Raw genomic sequence first — 22,823 nt, forward strand, 5'->3', positions numbered from 1 at the left:
TGTATTTATGTATGTATATACTACAGAATGATTTAGGAAGTATCTACCTAATGAATGAATGAGAGCTTCATTCCAATTTGTGTGCTTGTGCTTGACTGATCCTCCTTAATTTTACAACACAACCTCAAACCATGACAAAAGAGGAGTAAATGTTGAATTACTGTAAAATTTCATGTTGAAATGATACCATGGTCCGATTTTCAGGATTTTGTATGTGGGATTCTTTTGTTTCTTGAGGCACCAATAATGGGAACTTGTAAGGTGGAGAGTATATCTGACCATTTTCAAAATTGTTGACCCCCTCACCTCCATTAGGAGGTGAAGCCCTGAAGGGATGTCACTCAGTCTCTGAACTATGCCCAAGATCTCTCTCTATAAACCTGTAGAATAAGTCATCCTTGCAGTCTTTTGTGCTATGCCACAATTAAAAGGAGCTTTCTATTTAGAACCTTCATTTGAGTGTTTAAGTTGATTGGTAGCAGACATTATAGGCTTGTAAACATGTTATTAAACATAAGTAGACACATTTGGTATTTTCTTTGAGTGTATGTAATTGAATTTGACAGAGAATCATTTATTACCTTGGTATCCCATACTCGTATATGTGAGAAATAATTAGGGAATTCAGAAAGCTAACTTCTTATGAGCCATTGTAGATAGGATTATATAGCAGGAATTTTTTTCATTAGAACAATTTGAATCCTAGTTATGTTTTGAGGGTCTAAGTGAACTCCCTGACAACAATTCATCAGCAACAATTCGTTGACAACAATTCATTGACATGCTCAATTCATCGATATACACAATTCATAAGAAAATAAAGATAAAAATGTTCTAATTTGAAATATATAACTAAGTCATATTTTCATCCTTGATTTAGCATATTTTTATCTTTGATAATGAAATAAATACCTTCATAGCCTTTATTTAGGATAGAGTTTCTTTTCATAGTATTTATTATGAATAGTTCAAATTATTAAATGACAGAAATATTGAAAATGGCAAATTAGCATAAACTAAACTTAAAACTATAAATTGGTTTACTTAAAATCAGAAAGCTAGGTTATGGTGTATTGCCCGCAAATAATCAACGACTTTGCTATATGAAGGATAACTTTCTACAATATTTTTTTATCTATTCAAAAGGGTCACAATATTTCTTTCTTTGTGGTTGAGATGAAGTACCAGCCAAGTATTGATCGACTTTGACTTCATTATAGTTTTGTTCTTTCTTCAGGCAGTCGAAAAACTTCCAAATATTAGGGTGGTGTCCAGCAACCTGTGTCTCAAATGTCCTTTATTAAAAACACAATAATGGTGAAAACATGGATAGTAATAATACCAGCAATAAACAGTCATGCTGGCGATCTCAATAATATAAATGTCCATGAAAATGAAAATAATGATAAAAATATATATAAGAATTAACAAGAAAAATATCGACACCAATTGTAATGATAGAAATAATGATGACATAGAAAATAAAAACAACTGAATAAATAAAAATGTAAATAAATATCAACAATGATAATATCACCAGTTATAATGAAAACATAGAAAATGAGAACCACTGATGTAGGGTCTATTGTTGTCAGGTTATCCAGAACTGACTGAACCATCCATGACTGTCTGAACTGTCCGTGGGAGGTTTCACTCATGCCTACATCATCTGGGTCTCCATTCCTTGATTGCGTATGAAGATTTGGTTCTGGTCCATTTTACGTCTGTCCTCTTGTTGATGTTGATGACAGAAAATTAAAACAACTGGACCGGAACCAAATATTCAGAGGATGTAGACGTGAGCAGAACCTCCCATGGACAGTTCAGACAATTGTGGATGGTTCAGTCAGTCCCGGATAACCTGACGACAATATATTGACCCTACATCAGTGGTTCTCATTTTCTATGTTTTCATTATAACTGGTGATGTTTCTGAAAACTGTTTTATATACATACATACATGATATACCAAGGTTTTTCCCCCCTTACAAGGGAGGTAGCCAAAAAGAAAAAGGCATAAAATCATTCCCACCCATTGCATCCCTAAATACACTCCACTCCCCTCCATCCTCCCTCTTATCTTAGCACCTCCTGGATGATGGGTCATCCCTGCACCTTGTCCACTGCCCTGGGTCAGAGGCAGTGTCGCAAGGCACAGCTCGAGATCCAACTAAGAAAAAGCGTGCTATTAAAAAAGAAAAGAAAAAAAAATTGACAAAAAGAAAAGGATATTTTATATATATATATATATATATATTTTTTTTTTTAAATGGCTCAGCAAGAAAAATAACCATATTACAATTTTTCTATGTTAGAATATCAAATAAATCAGTATACCCCTCACTTAAGGTTTTCTATGCTGTTAGGGCACTTCCATTTTCTGTGGTTTCATGTTTTGATGTGTTTTATTTATTTTACAATGTACATTTGCTCCACTTAGTTTTGGCACAGTTTTAAAAATGTTTCGGATAAGAATAGCAGCTTGCCCGATATTCTTGTTTATTACATTTTCGTGTCTGTTCATTTACATGCTCTTTTTTTTTTTCTTTGCTAAATAGTAACTACCTTGAAAAATGTGACAAATAATGAAATACTCAAAATGGTGTAGCAGATAACACATTTTTCTTGACTTACTAATGACATCTACCACTCTTTGACAGGAATCCGTTCACGTAGTGGTCGATGGTAGACTAACAACCAGCTTCAAGCTGTGAGTGGTGTTGAATTCAGTGACAAACTAACCAAAACTAATTCTTATACATAGAAGTTATGTTATAACCCTATTAATAAGTAGATTATTTTAATTTATTCAGCAGAGGGCTTGTGATCCAATTATGTTATGTTAATTGTAATGCAAAAAAAAAAAAAAAAAAATCTGATCGCTGTTTTTTTTTTTATAAAACATTATTTTTGTGATTTTTTTTATCTTGTCCAAATTTGTTCAGATATTGAATATTTAGTATATAAAGACAGGTGCAAGTATGTTATTCATCCCTCCACATATGTGTATCTATCTTATTCAAAGAGGCATTAGACAGAGTATAAGAATAAACAAGTAATTGACCATATAAAGTCACTGTCAGATGCTGCAAGCCTACAACAAGTGTAGATACTGTATATAGGCCAGTATGGCTATTGGCTGGCTACCTTACAAAATTTACCCTTTATCCTAGCATACTCTTCAAAGATTAAACACTCCAATTTCCCATAGTGACCCTGGACGTTGCCTAAACACAGATCCACCACTTGGACAGTGGAAAAGGGTTAACATAGTAATTGGGGGAAACTGTTGTACTCCCTACCACCCATCAAGGCTCAGAGCTTACTTTCTACCTGACTTTTTGCTCGCTATCCCTTAACTTTAACCTACAATCGTACATAACATAGGGTAATTGGATCACACGCCCTCTGCTGAATAAATAAATGAAAATAATTGATTTAATAATAGGGTTATAACATAGCTTACAAGTATACGAGTTAGTTTTTGTTAGTTTGTCACTGCACTCAACACCACTCACAGCTTGAAGCTGGTTGTTTGTGTACCATCGACCACTACGTGAACGGATTCCTGCGTTCTCTCTCATCTCTGCAATGTATATTGATCGTATTGTTAAATAAGAGTGACAGATGTCATTAGTAAGTCAAGAAAAATGTGTCGTCTGCTACACCATTTTGAGTATTTCACTGTTTGTCACATTTTTTAAGGTAGCTACTATTTAGCAAAGAAAAAAAAAAGAAAAAACATGTAAATGAACAGACACGAAAATGCAATAAAAAAGAATACCGGGCGAGCTGCTATTCTTGTCCGAAACATTTTTAAAACTGTGCCAAATCTAAGTGGGGCAACTGTACATTGTAGTATAGATAATACACATCAAAACATGAAACCACAGAAAATGGAAGTGCCCTAACACCATAGAAAACCTTAAGTGAGGGGTATACTGGTTTATTTGATATTCTAACATAGACAAATTATTGTAATATGGTTCTTTTCCTTGCTGAGTTATTGTAAAACAAAATATATAAAAAAATGAAAATATCCATTTATTTTGTCAAACTTTTTTTTTTTTTGCAAAAATATGTAAAAAAAAAAAACACGTTTTTGTTGTTGTTGTTGCATCTCAAGGACTTACGTATGATTGTAGGTTAAAGTTAAGGGATAGCAAGCAAAAAGTCAGGTAGAAAGTAAGCTCTGAGCCTTGATGGGTGGCGGGGAGTACAACAATTTCCCCCCATTACTATGTTAACCCTTTTCCACTGTCCAAGTGGTGGATCTGTGTTTAGGCAACGTCCAGGGTCACTATGGGAAATTGGAGTGTTTAATCTTTGAAGAGTATGCTAAGATAAAAGGTAAATTTTGTAAGGTAGCCAGCCAATAGCCATACTGGCCCATATACAGTATCTACACTTGTTGCAGGCTTGCAGCATCTGACAGTGACTTTATATGGTCAATTACTTGTTTATTCTTATACTCTGTCTAATGCCTCTTTGAATAAGATAGATACACATATGTGGAGGGATGAATAACATACTTGCACCTGTCTTTATATACTGAATATTCAATATCTGAACAAATTTGGAAGAGATTAAAAAAGAAAAAATCATAAAAACAATTTTTTTTTTATAAAAAAAGTGATAGTTTTTTTTTTTTTTTTTTTTTTTTTTTTTTTTCCATCTATAGGCACAGCACATCCACAGCAAGGCATAAAAGAAGATGGGGAGAAATCCCTTCGGGCTGTGTCAAATTTTGTTTACACATACTACCTCACCCCCCATCCCCCCACCCATTCCACCTCATGCATCACATCATATACAACCATTTTACATACTTTACCAAAAACAAATAATTCACTTGAAGGATAACATAGGACATTTGAGACACAGGTTGCTGGACACTACCCTAATATTTGAAAGTTTTTTGACTGCCTGAAAAAAGAACAAAACTATAATGAAGTCAAAGTTGATCAATACTTGCTGGTACTTCATCTCAACCACAAAAAGAAATATGACTCTTCTGAATGGAAAAAATAACATTGTAGAAAGATATCCTTCATATAGCAATGTCATTGATTATTTGTGGGCAATAGCCTATAACCAAGCTTTCTGATTTTAAGTAAACCCATTTATAGTTTCAAGTTTAGTTTATACTAATTTGTCATTTTCAATAGTTCTGTCATTAAAGAATTTTAACTATTCATGATAAATACTATGAAAAGAAACTCTACCTTGTTTTTATAGTACTGTATCCCAAATAAAGGCTATGAAAGTAATTATTTCATTATCAAAGATAAAAATATGCTAAATCAAGGATGAAAATATGACTTAGTTATATATTTGAAATTAGAATATTTTTATTCTTATTTTTCAATGCATAGTGTATATCGATGAATTGAGTGTGTCAGTGAATTGTTGTCGATGAATTGTTGCTGGTGAATTGTTGTTGGTGAATTTGCCAGATCCCATGTTTTGAAAACATTGTCGCATCTGATCTAGAGATCTTTCATTTAATCTGGTCTTGCAGTCTTTCCTGGAGGACATGAATACCCATGAAGCTCTTAGTAGATAGGTTATGCCATAAGTAATATAATGACTTCAACACAAGACTAATATTACATTAGATATGATGTCCAAGACAGATGAAAAACCTTTTCAGCATAACATTTGTGATGCAAGTTTCTCACCAAAGTATAATCTCAAGTACACTTGAACCAATCCAGGAAAAAGGTTTTACAGTGTGATTTTTGTATTCCAGGTTTCTCACAAAAGAGGAGGTTCTAAATGCACGTGATGACTGACACAATAGAGAATCCTTTCCAGTGTGACCCATGTGATGCAGGTTTCTCACAAAAGGGAAAACTCAAAAGGTATGAGATGACCCACACAGGAGAAAAGCCTTTCCAGTGTGAACTATGTAATAGAGCTTTCTTACATAAGGGTAATCTCAAAAGGCATGTGATGACCCACACTGGAGAGAAGCCTTTCCAGTGTGACCTATGTGATGCAGCTTTCAGAGATAAGAGAGATCTCAAAAGGCATGTGATGACCCACACTGGTGAGAAGCCTTTCCAGTGCGGCCTATGTGATGCAGCTTTCCCACGAAAGAGTACTCTCAAAAGCCATGTGATGACCCACACAGGACAGAAACCTTTCCAGTGTGACCTGTGTGATGCAGCTTTCTCAGCAAAGATTAATCTCAAAAGGCATGTGATGACCCACACAGGAGAGAAGCCTATCCAATGTGGCCTATGTGATGTAGCTTTCTCTCAAAAGGGTGCTCTCAAAAGGCATGTGATGACCCACACAGGAGAGAAGCCTATCCAGTGTGACCTGTGTGATGCAGCTTTCAGAGATAAGAGATCTCTCAAAATGCATGTGATGATCCACAATAGAGAGAAGCCTTTCCAGTGCGGCCTATGTGATGCAGCTTTCTCTCAAAAGGGACAACTCAAAAGCCATATGATGACCCACACAGGAGAAAAGCCTTTCCAGTGTGAACTATGTAATAGAGCTTTCTCACTGAAGGGTAATCTCAAAAGACATGTGATGACCCACACAGTAGAGAAGCCTTTCCAGTGTGACCAATGTGATGCAGCTTTCAGAGATAAGAGTGATCTCAAAAGGCATGTGATGACCCACACTGGAGAGTAGCCTTTCCAGTGCGGCCTATGTGATGCAGCTTTCTCACAAAATAGTACTCTCAAAAGCCATGTGATAACCCACACAGGACAGAAACCTTTCCAGTGTGACCTGTGTGATGCAGCTTTCTCACAGAAGGGAAAACTCAAAATCCATATGATGACCCACACAGGAGAGAAGCCTCTCAAGTGTGACCTGTGTGATGCAGCTTTCACACAAAAGAGTGCTCTCAAAAGCCATGTGATGACCCACACAGGAGAGAAGCCTTTCCAGTGTGACCTATGTGATGCAGCTTTCTCTCGAAAGAGTGCTCTCAAAAGCCATATGATGACCCACACAGGAGAGAAGCCTTTCTAGTGTGAATTATGTGATGCAGCTTTCTTACAAAAGAGTAATATCAAAAGCCATGTGATGACCCACACAGGAGAGAAGCCTTTCCAGTGTGACCTGTGTGATGCAGCTTTCTCAGTAAAGATTAATCTCAAAAGACATGTGATGACCCACACAGGAGAGAAGCCTTTCCAGTGTGACCTGTGTGATGCAGCTTTCTCTCGAAAGAGTGCTCTAAAAAGCCATATGACGACCCACACAGGAGAGGAGCCTTTCTAGTGTGAACTATGTGATGCAGCTTTCTTACAAAAGAGTAATCTCAAAAGCCATGTCATGACCCACAAAGATGGAAGACTTTCCAGTGTGGCCTATGTGATGTAGGTTTCTCACAAAATGGTACTCTCAAAAAACATATGGTGACTCACACAGGGAAGAACCCTTTTCAATGTGGCATATGTGATGCAGCCTTCTCAAAAAATTGTGCTCTGAAAAGTCGTGTGATGACCCACACAGGAGAGAAGCCTTTCCAGTGTGTAATGCAGGTCTTGAACAAAACAGAAATCTTAAAGCTCACATGATGACCTCCACACAGTAGGGAAGCCTTTCAAGTGCTGTCAGTGTGATGCAGCTTTCATACAAAACTGTTATCTTAAAATTCATGTGATAAACCACGCAGAAGAGAAGCCTTTTCATTGTGGTAAGTGCAGTGCAGCTTTTTCACAAAAGTTTAATCTTAAAAGACATGTGATGATCAACACTGGAAAGAAACCTTTTCAATGTGGTAATTGATGCAGATTTTTCAGAAAACTATTCTCTCCAAATCCATGTGACGATTCATATAGGAGAGAAGCCATACTAGTGTGACTTTATTGTACTGTGCTGCTTTCTCATGAAAGATTCATCTCAGGAACCATGTTATGACCCATACTTGAGAGACATTTGCTTTTCAGTGTAAGAGAGGGAGCTTTCACAGGTGACAAGATCTCCTGCATTAAAACCATACTAGGTAGGGAAGCCTTCTCAGTGTGACTTTTTCCCTTCATCATTTTCATGTAAGACTATCCTGAAGATAATTATTAGTATTGTGGTCAGTGGCTTACCAGCACTTCTATCCAAGTGATCAATATGAAATAACTGTCTAACATTATGTCTAGTTAGTCAAGATAAGTTCATATATATAGTTTTCTTTGGCCATTCATGCTGGCATCCTGTGTCATAAGTGTTTTTAAAATGTGCTATTCATAGTGTTATGCCTTCCGTGAGGATACATGTATAAGGAAATATGTCTAGGAGGGGTTCGTACTTAGTGGCCTTGATGTGGGTAAGGAAAATCCAAACGGAAGTTAACATAAATAACTAATTTAATGTATAACAAAAAGTCAACAAAACAAATATAAGAACTTTACAACAACAAAATTAATCAATTGACAATTAATTCCTCCACCGAAAACCAAGTCATGAGAATATAGATTACGTGGTGACGCCACGGTACTAGAGCAAAAGCAATATGGGAGAGATAAAGTTACGCGCCGCTCAGCCAACGAAAGTGCGCCCGGTAGGAGCCGGCAGATGCATTATATATACAGTTGGCGAGGACGGGAGGAAGGCGAAGGATGAGCTGGACAGAACTAGTTCACGTCCGTCGGCCTAGAGAGAGTAGATCCCATAAAGTATACAAGCAGTTTTTACCGTACATACGTAATTACCTAACAAGTACAGGATAACACAGATACAGATATTTTTAGATACATGGAGGATGGTGGGCCATCACAACGTATACAAGCAATTTACAGTACATACATAATTATCTTACAATTAAAGATTGACATACAGATACAGACATTTTATATACATGGAGGATGGTGGGCCATCACAACCCCCCACCCCCCAGAACTCATCAACTCAGGAGAACAGACGAGTTGGGAGTTCTAATCAGGACGGCTAAGGGCATCAGCAAGGAGGTTTTCAGAACCCTTGATAAATTTTATATCGAGGAGGTATTGTTGGAGGAACAAGGACCAACGTAATAGCCTCCTATTATTGTTCTTGTTCCGTTCAAGGAATATTAACGGATTGTGGTCCGTGAATATCCGTAAGGGGGTCGAGCTGGGTGTTACGTAGCATTCGAACTTCCGCAGGGCAGAGATGATAGACAGTAGCTCCTTCTCGGTGGTAGTCCGTGCACAGTCGAGTTTGTCCGTTTTCTTTAGGGACCAGAACGCACGGAGCTGTCCAGAGATAGAAATGTATGCAAGAACCATATCTCCCTCCTTGAATTCTCTCTTACGAGATTTCTGATCAAAATTAACCTTCATTTTACTTTGTGCATGTTCAAGGTTCTTCAAGGCAAAGGAATGAATTCTGGCTAGGTTATCCTTAAGGGACTGTAGGGCGCGAAAACACGAAAAATTCTGGAAAATTAACGAATTTTAGGTAAACATTTCAAAAGATTCTCTATGATGGTGGTAACACTTTGGCCAAATATTACAGCTCAATTCCGTTTCTTTTCTTATATATAAAATAAAATAGATAATTTTTTGGCAACCTCTGGCAACCCCATTGCATGAAAAAACATTCTGTATATTGAAATAAAGTCAAAATTTTGATACCCAGTTCTGTTTTGTTTACTATAATATATATGGAGATATCTGGCAACTTGCCCAACACTAATCGTCAATCACCACCACAAGGATCTCAGTATCTCTTCAAAGCTAAAGGAGAAAGGATGTCGCCCTGTCGCGTATCTGTTAGCCTACCAGTCATGCATGCGATTGTACTATCTTTTTTTTCTACCAACAGGTATTCAAAAGATTCTCTATGATGGTTGTAACACTTCGACCAAATATTACAGCTCAATTCCGTTTCTGTTCTTATATATAAAATGAAATAGATAAATTATTGGCGACATCTGGCAACCCCATTGCATGAAAAAATATTCTGTATATTGAAATAAAGTCAAATTTTCGATAGCCAGTTCAGTTTTGTTTAAAGTTTTAAACGGAAACGTAAAAAAATAGACAATGTCACGAGTGAGTACGCGGCCGGAGGATTTTAAATGCCGGTGCGCTCCTTTAAACTTTAAATGCCTCTCCTGAAAAGTTTGTTTTTTATATTTAAATAGCCATATCTCTGTTTCTTTTTGTCCGATTTCATTCATTCTTTCGAATTTGTAAAGAGAAAGAGTAATTCTTTAATTTGATTAGAAAAAAATAAAGGAAACTGTAACTTAATTTTTTTGTTTAATTTATCATAGCAGATTTTCACTGAAGTTTCTACTATTCAAAATAAAAAATCAGAAAAAAATGTGAGAGAGTAGAAAAAAATCTAACTTAACGAAGTTGTTCCCAAGACTCTAATCTTTCATTTCCTACATAATAGGTTGATTACCTATTCCTATGGATACTTCAATGATTACAGATACATACATACATACATATACCAAGGCTTTTTCCCCCTTCCAAGGGAGGTAGCCAAAAAGGGAAAGGCATAAAAACACTCCCACCCATTTCATCCCTACATACACTCCACACCCCTCCTACCCTTCCTCTCATCTGAGCACCTCCTGGATGACGGGTCATCCCTGCACCCTGTCCACCGCCCTGGGTCAGAAGCAGTGTCGCAAGACACAGTACATCCACAGCGAGGCCGCTTCATTTAATCGGCGACCCCCCCTCTCCGTCCCCCTTTGCATATAAGGCGAGGACGGATACTATCATAAAAAAAAAACACGTAATATATACATGTTACTAAAACAATTTAGCATGCAATAATACTCTTTCCGATAGAGTAAGTATACATAAGTTCACCAAAGAAATTGAACAACTTTTATGACACGTTCACCTATAAGCACTTCCCACAGTCCCTTAAGGGAAACAATATACTGGTTAACAGACTGTAAAGGTGAGGTAGAAGAAGATATGATATGGTCCTTGATTACCTTGAGGGGTCCCCTTACCTTCCTTCCATATAACAATTCAAAGGGAGAAACACCCAGAGCTTCGGATGGTGTTTCACGGAGCGTAAAGAGGAGGAAAGGCAATCCCTCATCCCAGTCACGGTCTTCCTCGTAACAGAATTTACGTATCATATTCTTTAACGTTTGATGACATCGTTCTAGAACTCCCTGACTGGCGGGGTGGTACGCTGTAGACAGAGACTGTTTAACATTTAATTCCTTGAGGACTTGGGTAAAGAGTTTGCTAGTGAAATTAGAACCTCTATCTGACTGTATTTCCTGAGGAATACCAAAGGAAGTAAACATGTGAGTTAAACACTTAATTACACTCTTAGCAGAAATATTCTTTAAAGGAAAAGCTTCAGGGTACCTGGTAGTGGGACAAAGAACTGTTAAAATGTACTGGTTACCCTTCTTGGTTTTAGGCAACGGGCCTACTATGTCAATCACTAGTTTCTGAAAGGGTTCACTAGGTACTTTAATGGGTTGAAGGGGATACGGAGGAATAGACTCGTTTGACTTGCCTACTATTTGGCAAGTGTGGCAACATTTAACGAATCTACTTACCTCTGCTTTCATGCCAGGCCAAAAGAATTCTGACAAGAGTCGTAAATAAGTTTTCTTAATACCTAAGTGTCCTGAGTGTCCAGCATGAGCAATCTCTATTACCTGAGTCCTCAAGTTAACAGGTAGAACAATTTGGTGACATTCTGCCCAGGTATCATCATCAGAAAGGTGACGAGGTTTATACAATCTCGTAAGTATTCCTTCGTGCAAATAAAAGGAAGGAGTATGTAGGATATCCTCCTTGGGAATAGCTCTATTAAACAAGGGAGCTAATGAAGGGTCGTTCTGTTGAGCCTATTTGATGCTCAGCTCGGAGGGTAGTGTAAGTGGGGTGGTTGGAGAGGTAAGAGTTGGTTGGTTAGCTGGCGCTTGGGATCGTGTGATAGCACAGGTTGGAAATAGGTCGGGTTGGGTTTGCTCTATGGTAGAAGTTGGGTTATATGGTAGGGGAGAAGTAGAAACAATTAAAGGAGGATGGACTAGTTCTCCTGCTAGATCGTTACCTAGTATGAAATCTGCTTCAGGAACAGGTAGGGTTGCCGTTTCACTTACTCCTACGGAGACAGTATCCTTGATGAGTCCACAGTTCAGGTGCACCTTTGCCAGAGGTACTGAGAAGGGATTGTGGAAGTCCTGCAAGTATACACGTTCTCCTGTATAATTACATTGGACTCCCGGCAGTGCTGACTGAAGTAGCAGGGACTGTGCTGCTCCTGTGTCCCGTACTATTCGGAGGTTGTGTTCTACGTGGTCTGAACCAAGTGATACTGTTCCCGTTGGACGGAAGGGCTGAAAAGGATCTACAGAATTGGCAGTAGAATGGTTAAAGGAAGCTACAGATTGTATATTCTTTTGAGCTACTTTACATTTGGGGTCTGGGAAATTTGCAATTACATGTCCTAGTTTCTTACAGAAGAAACAAACAGGGAAACTAGGGCTATCAATTTTCCCATCTTTACTACCACTAGTTGGTTTTACATGAGGTTGTTGGCGGTTACTGTCCTTTCCAACATTTTTGTGAATCAATGAGAGGGTATCAGTCAATTTGGCTGCTTTCATAAGGTCAAATTCCTCCTTGTCAACAATGTGAATTTTCAAGTAGTGAGGAATTTTACGCACGAATTCCTCTAACGCGATCAAGTTCACTACTTTCTCAAGATTATCGGCTGATGCCGATTTAATCCACTTTCTTAACGCTCGTAGTTTGTCTGACGCGAATTCCATATATGTCTGATGGCTAAGTTTGTTTGAATTTCGAAATGCTTGTCGATAACCTTCGGTGGAAATTTCATAAGCGGAAAGAATTGTCTGTTTGACCGTTTCGTAATCAGTGTTATTTTCCAGATTGTTACATACTTGTAACGCTTTTGTGGACAACTTTGGTTTAATTAACCATATCCAATCTGCTTGGGGAATTGCAAAATGTTTACTTCTTCAAATTCTCGAAAAAATAAGGTTGGATTCTCGTCTGAGAAAGAGGGAATAAGTTTGGTGTACTGCAAAAGATCTAACTTACTTGAATTTGAAACCACTTGTTGACTTGGGGTTGATAGTTCAAGTTGTTTTATTTCGAGTTCGTGTTGTCTTTGAAACTGTTTTTGTTCTTTTTCATGCTGTCTTTGCTCTCTTTCACGCTGCACTTCGAGTTCCTTAATTTGTAGTTCATGCTTCATCTTCCTTTCAAGTATCTGATACTCTAGAGGGTCTAATTGAATCTCTTTCGTAGGGCTAATGTCTAATTTGGCTGTAACTATTTGTTCTAAGCGTTCAAATTCTCCATCTTCGTCTTCCGTTTTCTTTAACTGATCTATGTGACTCAATATTAGTTGAACTAATTCAGTTCTACTAATGTTCGCTGGATAAGTTAATTCCCATCTTGTTGCTATTTCTTTCAGACATTCTTTATTTGGGTTCTGAATTATCAGTTCTTCCACCGAGGGGCTCAACAAAGTTTTCTATATTCAGTTTTGACATCGCGAAATTTTTACTCGCTAACAGTTGCTACTCAGCAAGGTAGAACGCTTGGTTCGCTTACGTGGTATACCGGACAAGAGATACAAGTAGAATTATAATACTCGACTCCCACGAATATTATAAATCTTTGGGACAGAATACATTAACCAAAACTACATGCCGTAAGTAGGATAGAATACACGTATCCTAAACGGATCCTACTTCAGTACTCTTACGAAATTTACAGCTGCAAGAGTTTAACGTGGCCATGTGCAATGGTGTATTTACGATTAACTGAATTACTGTACTGGGGTACTGAGTTGCAAGTTTACCGGACAGATGGACAATTTCGATGGTTGTGGGAATGCAAGTGTAACTTATGTACGTTTCGCTCGAATATCTCACACCTTCTTAGTTTTTGTTCGGGTAAGAGGATTCCGACGGGCCCCCATTATATGTTATGCCTTCCGTGAGGATATAAGGAAATATGTCTAGGAGGGGTTCGTACTTAGTGGCCTTGATGTGGGTAAGGCAAATCCAAACGGAAGTTAACATAAATAACTAATTTAATGTATAACAAAAAGTCAACAAAACAAATATAAGAACTTTACAACAACAAAATTAATCAATTAACAATTAATTCCTCCACCGAAAACCAAGTCATGAGAATATAGATTACGTGGTGACGCCACGGTACTAGAGTAAAAGCAATATGGGAGAGATAAAGTTACGCGCCGCTCAGCCAACGAAAGTGCGCCCGGTAGGAGCCGGCAGATGCATTATATATACAGTTGACGAGGACGGGAGGAAGGCGAAGGATGAGCTGGACAGAACTAGTTCACGTCCGTCGGCCTAGAGAGAGTAGATCCCATAAAGTATACAAGCAGTTTTTACCGTACATACGTAATTACCTAACAAGTACAGGATAACACAGATACAGATATTTTTAGATACATGGAGGATGGTGGGCCATCACAACGTATACAAGCAATTTACAGTACATACATAATTATCTTACAATTAAAGATTGACATACAGATACAGACATTTTATATACATGGAGGATGGTGGGCCATCACAATAGTTTCATTAGTTCACTTTTTATAACTTTGGATGGGAGGATTGACCTAGATTTGGTGCAGTGTAATTATTATTTGAGGGAGCAGATGAGAGAAGTGCTGTGTAAACTGACTATTTTAGTAATACAGTATGTGGTATTGTGAGGGAACACAAGTAAATGAGAGAAACAAAATTCTGTGCCAGAACCCTAAATGCCACACACTCATGTCACAATATCACTTGGGCCACCACCAGCTTTATGATCTAAGTACTGTTTGTATTTGTTTAGAACTAACAGGCTGTATTCCAATGATATAGTATTTATAAAACCAATCAAATAGTATTTGTTATACAACTGACAGTATATAATGAAAAAATATAAATTAGGCTATTGTAAAGATATAAAAGAGTACGATTAACTCCTGACAACTTGTATAGAAATTGTTTATTCATATGGCAATTAAAGTTTCTCCTTTGGTTTGTTTAGTACAATGAGGCTGCATTAAACCAACATGGCATTTTTTAAAGTTACAAAATACTGTAAGTAAATTACTTGTATCATAAATGTAATATGTTATATATAATGAAAAAATGTAGAAAAATATTAAATGTTTTTCAACTTGTGTGAAATCCAAATGTACTGATGGGAAATTGTGACTTCAGAGTATATTTTTCTTGTTTATGGTTTAACTAATACTTTATCATTTGTATCTCCTTTTCATTAAAATGTTTATTACAGTATAACTGCATTATGTTTCCACATATCACTTTATATCCTACTAATCATTAGTACTATTTCATATTCAATTTTTATATATACTTTTTAACAGTACACAAACAACATCTTTGGAATATAGAAATGGAGAGATTAGTAAGTGGAGAAACAGAATGATTAAAAAGTTTTTTTTTTTTTAATCAAGATTGTTACTTTTCAAAATTATGGCTGAGTAAATTCATCTGTTGACATTAGTAGTGTACCAGAAATTACGAAGGAAAAGGTAGCATTATCTAAATAGTATGAAATGAGAAAGAAGAAACCTAAGGGAAGATGGCATGGTTGAGTAAATTCATCTGTTGCCATTAGCAGTGTACCAGAAGATACAAAGGAAAAGGTAGCATTATGTCTAAATAGTGTGAAACGAGAAAGAAAAAAACTAAGGAAAGATGGCATATCGACAGATCATCTGAGAGTTGCAGGGAAAGTCGAAGTTCATTATAGAGGCTTGAGTTGAGTGTTAACCATCACCCTCAGTGGATCTTATTATGCTTTTGTAGTTGTCACATTTCTCACAGAGTAATTCATTGATGATCTTTTTCAGTTTCAACCTATTCTAAAGCTTAAATTTTTATTTAATTAGCTCTATTTTCAGCACATAGTTCCATGCAATTAAATTGGCTAGATCTTTTTCCTAATAATTCGTAATTTCCCTCGTCTTTTATCCTCCTCATTATTCTATTAGTATCTGAAAAAAATGTAAATGTCCTTTGCCATACCTTCCATCATATTTTTTATAGCTCAAGAACAAGGTAGGTGCCAGTGAGGACCACTGTTGGACTCTGCTAGTTGCCGTCTTTCACAATGACATCTAATCCTCCATCGTTTCTACAGGAAACATTTTATCCAATCATACAGATGATCTTAATGTTCTCCTGCAATAGGCTACAGTTTATAAAGTAGCAAATGGGCCTAGTGTTGATCTAAGAACATGCAATCCATCCAACCCTCCCTCCCTCGTTCAGCATATCAGTCACTCTTGAGTAAAACATGAACAGGCTCGATACACGTGATCTTCAAGACGATGTCATGAGAGGCAATGAAGTCACATGTCAATGACGTCATAGGAGTTGATGACCTCTGTTATGTCTTTGTTTTTCCGTGCGTGTCAATCAGTTTCTTTGTAAATATCTGTCCTTAGTAAGGGTAAACTAAACACATGCTTCCTATAACACCATATATTATACACTGTCTATGTTTACATCATGGCGCTTCAAGTGCGCGTGAAAATATCAACAAAAGTAAAAGGCGTGTATCGCCATTAATCTAAACATTGTTTTAATCTGAATACACTACAACTTCATGTAATGACGTCATAATGATCAGTACCAGAGAGTATTCAGTGATGACTTGGTTTCTGTTAATCAGCTGTGCTTAGTCATTCACTTTAATGGGACAACAGCTGAGAATTGTGACGTGAGCAGGTGTTGAAACAAGCACACAACACCAAAATGGTAGAGAAATTGCATCTTTAATTCTAGGAGATGACCCAAATGCGTATGATTTAGTTGAAGATGTGGTTAGGTTAGGTCAGTACAATACACACATGCTGTGTGTGTGTGTGTGTTCTCTCCTGTTCATCCTTTAAAAGATATGATATTGTAGTGGTTTTAGTTCGGAACAACGGCAGAACAAATGAAAATAAACACAAAAGAATATATAACCTCTTTTACTATAGGTTATTAGCCACAAGGTGCGACACTAGAAGTGTCACATGAGAAATATGGGTGAAGCTCGGACTAAGGCCACAGCTTAAGGGAGCTTATTAATTGTAGCTGGACGGGGAGCCTGTCAGAGAGGCGGTAGCAGATGATGACGGCGAGGCTCGATGGAACGGCTAGAAGACTGGACGAGGAGATGTTGTTTCTGCGCTGGTCGGTACTGTTCTGAGTGGTATGGCCGTTGGCTGCCCTATTTAACGGTCGCCCGTAGCTCAGCGAAGTTGGCAAGGATGGTCGCGCGTCTCTCGAGTCCGCTTTGGTGGTTCCTGATTGGCTAGCGCATATTCACCGCTTGCCAACTATGGAAACTATAAAAGGCTAGCTCCGGAGGTTTCTTTGATCAGTGTGTGACGGGTCGTAGGATACGTCACGTCACTACACCACTCCCCCCGCTCTTCGAAAGCGGGCGTCGAGGAGGATAGGGAGCGACGCGCGCGACGTAGTTGAACCGGTCTGGCCTTCGTATCAATCGCCCCGAAACGAGTGGTCATGCCATCAGGGGGCATGTCTGGCGAGGAGGGCCTTGATGGAGGGGGGCTCGAGTGCAGGGTGGTGTTGTCGAGGTCGGAGGCCTGGCGATGGGAGGTCGGTTGAGTATGGAGCTGTGGAGACATAAGGTTGGGTGAGAATTGTTGCATTACTTGGTAGAGCGGGGGCGTGGGGTGGGGAGGATCTTGGGGGGTGCCGGGAACAGTTGTAGAAGGGTGTGGTTGTGGAATAGGAGAAGGATAGGGGTTCGCCGTCGCGTACGCGTGATCTGTGTGAGTTTTGGGGGGCTGCTGCAGGTGCTGTGGTGGTGGGGAGTTAGGGGCAGGAGGGGAGTATTGGTTTGGAGGGGAAAGTGTTTCGGGGTGGGTGGGTGGGGAATGACTTGGTTCGGTGGTGAGGACCATGTTGTAAAAGGTATTGTAGTGGTCCTGGAGGTTTGGTAGTGGGAGTGGTGGGGAGGTGGGCCGGCTTGAGCCTGTCGATGGAGACGCGATCCGGTTTGGGATCTCGGTTGATCACGAAGTGATTTGTTGATCTGGTGAGGACTCGGAAGGGGCCATCGTATGGGCGTTTAAGAGGAGTTCGTTTGGAGTCTCGCCTGAGGAAGACGTAGTCACTTGTAGACAGGGCCGGGGGAAGATGCTCCTGCTGAGGTTGTGGTGGGCGAGGGGGGGGTTGGACGGGTGTTGGCGAATGTCTCCTTGATGAGTTGGAGGAGGGCGTGACGGTCAGGATCACCGACGGCAGGCGTGGCAATTACCCCAGGGAGGCGAAGGTTCTAAGCGTAAAGTAGCTGAGATGGGGAAATGTCGTCGACCTTTGGTGTGACGCGGATCGTGAGAAGCACCAGGGGAAGGGCGTCGACCCAGTCGCATGAGGGTTGTGCCTTAAGCGACTCCTTCAGTTGGCGGTGGAACCGTTCCACGAGTCCATTGGCTTGGGGGTGGTAAGCGGTAGTCTGGTTGCGTTTGGTGCCAAGGAACTTGAAGAGGCTGTACCATAGGTCAGATTCGAACTGGGGGCCCCTATCGGTGACAATGATGAGAGGTGCGCCGAATCTGGATACCCAACCGGAGAGGAAAGCACGGGCGGTCGTCTCGGCGGATATATCCGGAAAGGGGATCGCTTCTGGCCACCTGGTGTACCTGTCGATACACGTAAGGAAGTAACGCATGCCACGAGAAGGCGGAAGGGGGCCCACAATGTCCACATGGACTGACTGGAAACGTGCCGTGGGTGCAGGAAAACGCTGGAGTGGTGCGTGGACGTGGCGCGTAACCTTGGCCGTCTGGCAGGGAAGGCAGGTCCGGGTCCATTGTCTGACATCCTTGTTGATGCCTGGCCAGACGACTCGATCCGTGATGAGGCATTGTGTCGCGCGGATGTCCGGATGACTGTGGTCATGGAAGGAGGAGAAGACGTCCTTACGGTGACAGGCGGGGATGTACGGGCGGGGTTTGCCCGTGCAAACGTCACACCACAATTATACGGGGTTGTTAGGAAGCTGTCTTAGCTGTAAGGATGAGGTGTCGTGCATACGTAGGAGGCGGAGTTCACTGTCGTTGTTCTGAGATGCGGCGATGCGTGTGTAGTCTATGTTGTGGTCAGGGAGGATGCTGGAGGTGATTCTAGACAAGGCGTCGGCCACCTAGTTGTTCTCTCACTTGATATACTCAATTCGAGTATCAAATTGGGAGAGGAATGACAGCTGCCGGGAGACTCTTGGGGAGTGATGGTCGGAGACCCTGTCTAGGGCATGGGCGAGTGGCTTGTGGTCTGTAAGGATAACGAAAGGCCGGCCTTCAAGGAAGTAAAGGAAGTGTTTGACGGCCGAGACTATGGCTGGCAGTTCCCTGTCAAAGGCGCTGTAGCGAATTTGAGGAGGGTCCAGGCGTTTGGAGAAAAAAGAGATAGGCTGGAGCTGGCCGTTGATCCTCTGTTGGAGGACGGCGCCAATTGCTGAGGAGGAGGCATCGGTGGTAAGGAATGTGGGGGCGTGAGCTACCGGGTAGGGCAAGCGGGCGGCCTCAGCGATTGCCGCCTTGACTTGCCCGAATGCTTGGGTCGCTTCGGAAGACCACTTCACAGGTTTGACCGACCGCTTGGAATGGTTCTTGGTGAGGTCGTTCAGGGGAGCGAGTTTTGCAGCTGCGTCGGGGACGAATCTATGGTAATAATTGACGATTCCTAGGAATCGTCGGAGCATTTTGATGGATGTTGGCTGTGGGAAGTCTTTTATAGTATCGACTTTCTGAGGTGTTGGCGGTTCTGGTCATGAGTATTGGAGGCTACGAGGATGTCGTCGATGTAAACGGTGATGAAGTCGAAGTCTCTGAGGGCATGGTCTATGAACCTCTGGAACGTCTGGGCTGCATTCCGGAGGCCAAATTCCATCATCTTCCATTCGAAGAGGCCGAACGGAGTGGATATGGCTGTCTTCTGGACGTCTTTCGGCGCTACAGGGATTTGAAGAAACGCCCTAACCAGGTCGATCTTTGAGAATACCTGCATCTCGTGAAGCTTGAAGTGGAAGTCCTGAGCGTGAGGGATGGGGTAGCGGTCGGGCTTCGTGATGCGGTTAAGTTAACGGCTAGAAGACTGGGTGAGGAGATGTTGTTTCTGCGCTGGTCTGTACTGTTCTGAATTCTGAATCTCTAGGAAAGACCACCCGCTTGCGCGGGATCGGTTTTTGTGGGAGGGGAAGAATGTCTGTAAGAAAATGAAAAGATAGTAGCGTATAAAAGAGGGTTATTGCCACCGGGCGATTTGCGAGCGATTAGGGGTTTATTGGTGGTCGTGGCTTGGGAGAAATGGACCGGGAGCTTGGACGGAGGTGCTGACGCCGGGGTTAGGATTAGGATTAGGATCACCAACGAAAGCTTAGAAAATGGTAGGAGGCGTAGTAGAGAAAGGTGGAAAAAAACGGAAAAATCTTTAGTGGGAGGTAAACTGAAATGAGAAGATGTAGTATAAGAGAAAGTTAGAAAGGAAGCGAATTTCAGTCGAAGAAAAAGTAAGTGTAGATGTTTGTGCGTGTGTTATGGCTCTGTTCGTGAGAGGTGTGTGTGTGTATCTTACGGGAAGTGAGTAGAGTTCACTTCCCGCGTGTAGAGCTCGTTCCTGATGAGCCACAGGTGGGGCTTGAGTTGCCTGATGAGACACAGGTGGGGCTTGAGTTTCCTGATGAGACACAGGCGGGGCTTGAGTTGCCTGATGAGACACAGGCGAGGCTTGAGTTGCCTAATGAGCCACAGGTGGGGCGTGCGTTGCCTGTTTTTCCCCAGGTTGGGTTTGATTTCCAGAAGAGTTGATTCAGTGGCGGTGCGAGGGAGGGGCAGACGGGCGGGTGTTGTATCTCTTTCCTTCCAATCACAACTCTGAAAACTGAGAATTACGCGATTGGGGATTGTGTGTAAATGTCAGAAGTGTAAACTCGCTCACCAGCGTCAGCTAAGAGGCCAGCGTTAGGTTGCGGGCCGGTTGGACAGAGAGGTGTCCCAAGTCTCTCCGTCGACCAGCCTGCGATCAGATTGAGGGTTCTGAGTGAGACGGTTTGGGCCTCTGCTTTGCCAGCGAGCAAGTGTGCGTGTACCTCTTTTCTTCCAAGCACTACTCTGAAAACAGAGAATTACGTGACTTGGGAAATGTGTGTATTTGTCTTGGTGTAAACCCGCCTGCCGACGTCAACGTAGAGGCCGGCCATGCCAATACTCCCCCCCTGCCCCTAACTCCCCACCACCACAGCACCTGCAGCAGCCCCCCAAAACTCACACAGATCACGCGTACGCGACGGCGAACCCCTATCCTTCTCCTATCCCACAACCACACCCTTCTACAACTGTTCCCGGCACCCCCCCCCCCAAGATCCTCCCCACCCCCACGCCCCCGCTCTACCATGCAATGCAGCAATTCTCACCCAACCTTATGTCTCCACAGCTCCATACTCAACCGACCTCCCATCGCCAGGCCTCCGACCTCGACAACACCACCCTGCACTCGAGCCCCCTCCATCAAGGCCCTCCTCGTCAGACATACCCCCTGATGGCATGACCACTCGTTCGGGGCGATTGATACGAAGGCCAGACCGGTTCAACTACGTCGCGTGCGTCGCTCCCTATCCTCCTCGACGCCTGCTTTCGAAGAGCGGGGGAAGTGGTGTAGTGACATGACGCATCCTACGACCCGTCACACACTGATCAAAGAATATAATACAATAATAATGATTAACGACAGGTAAATGAGAAAGTGTGGGAGCAAGAGGGGGGAGGGAGGGGGTGATAGGTGAAGCTGAAGTTTAGAAAGTGAAGGAAGTGTGAGTGTAATAGTGTGGGGCGGACTCTCTTGCATGGTGTTTTTTCTTTACGTTACATGGTCATCCTATCTATGCTCTAATCAGAAAATTTCCTAGCTAGCTAATCATATATATATGTTATGAAGGGAGGACTTGTTTGCTGCTGTACATTTTTATTGGACTTTAAGTTTTAAACGTGGTTTTGATATATTGTGATATTTATTTAATTTAATACAAGTCCTTCCTTCATTTTGCACCAAAAATAATGAATATTGGCATGAGTTGGGAGCAGGTGTGGCTATATAGTGGCAATGTGCCGTGAGTGTTAATTCAAGTTTTTTAGTACGAGTTCTTATTTAATTTATATTTAATTTAAATAATAGTGTGTCACACCTTCTTCCATTTATTATATATATATATATATATATATATATATATATATATATATATATATACACATATATATATATATATATATTTCTTTTTTTTAAGGGAGGTTTCGTTTGATAGTATTGGCTAATGTGCCGTGTGAATTCTATTACTTTAATGTGTTTTAAGTGATACACATATCCTGTGGATATGTGTGTTTGTATGAGGCAATGTGCCTTATGTATTATATATTACTTTATATATTATATACGTAACCTTCCCTTTTTTTTTTTTTTTTTTTTTTTTTTTTAAGCTAGTGGCCGTGTCTGGGGCGGAAGGCCTGGATTTTAGCCTAGTACTGTTTTAATTCTGGGCCAGTTTTTTTTTTTTTTTTTTTTTTTTTTACTGTGGAGGGGGAGGTACATACATACATATACCAAGGCTTATTCCCCCTTCCAAGGGAGGTAGCCAAAAAGGGAAAGGCATAAAAACACTCCCACCCATTTCATCCCCAAATACACTCCACACCCCTCCCACCCTTCCTCTCATCTGAGCACCTCCTGGATGACGGGTCATCCCTGCACCCCGCCCACCGCCCTGGGTCAGAAGCAGTGTCGCAAGACACAGGAGGGGGAGGTATTATGTTATATTCTAATATGTTGTTCCATGCTTTACTGC

At 40.8% G+C, this 22,823-nt stretch overlaps 1 protein-coding gene across 1 annotated transcript in view; it reads left to right on the forward strand.

Moving 5' to 3' along the window:
• LOC143028377 (uncharacterized) overlaps positions 1 to 22,823 on the forward strand; it is a 41,085-nt gene that overhangs the window by 7,819 nt on the left and 10,443 nt on the right. The window contains exon 2 of the mRNA XM_076190359.1: positions 21,422 to 21,718. The gene's annotated coding sequence lies outside the window, so the exon portion shown is untranslated. The remainder of the gene's footprint in view (positions 1 to 21,421; positions 21,719 to 22,823) is intronic.

The sequence above is a fragment of the Oratosquilla oratoria genome, chromosome 9 (genome assembly GCF_046742065.1).
Source record: "Oratosquilla oratoria isolate Oo_2021 chromosome 9, ASM4674206v1, whole genome shotgun sequence".
In the NCBI taxonomy this organism is placed as follows: Eukaryota; Metazoa; Arthropoda; class Malacostraca; order Stomatopoda; family Squillidae; genus Oratosquilla; species Oratosquilla oratoria.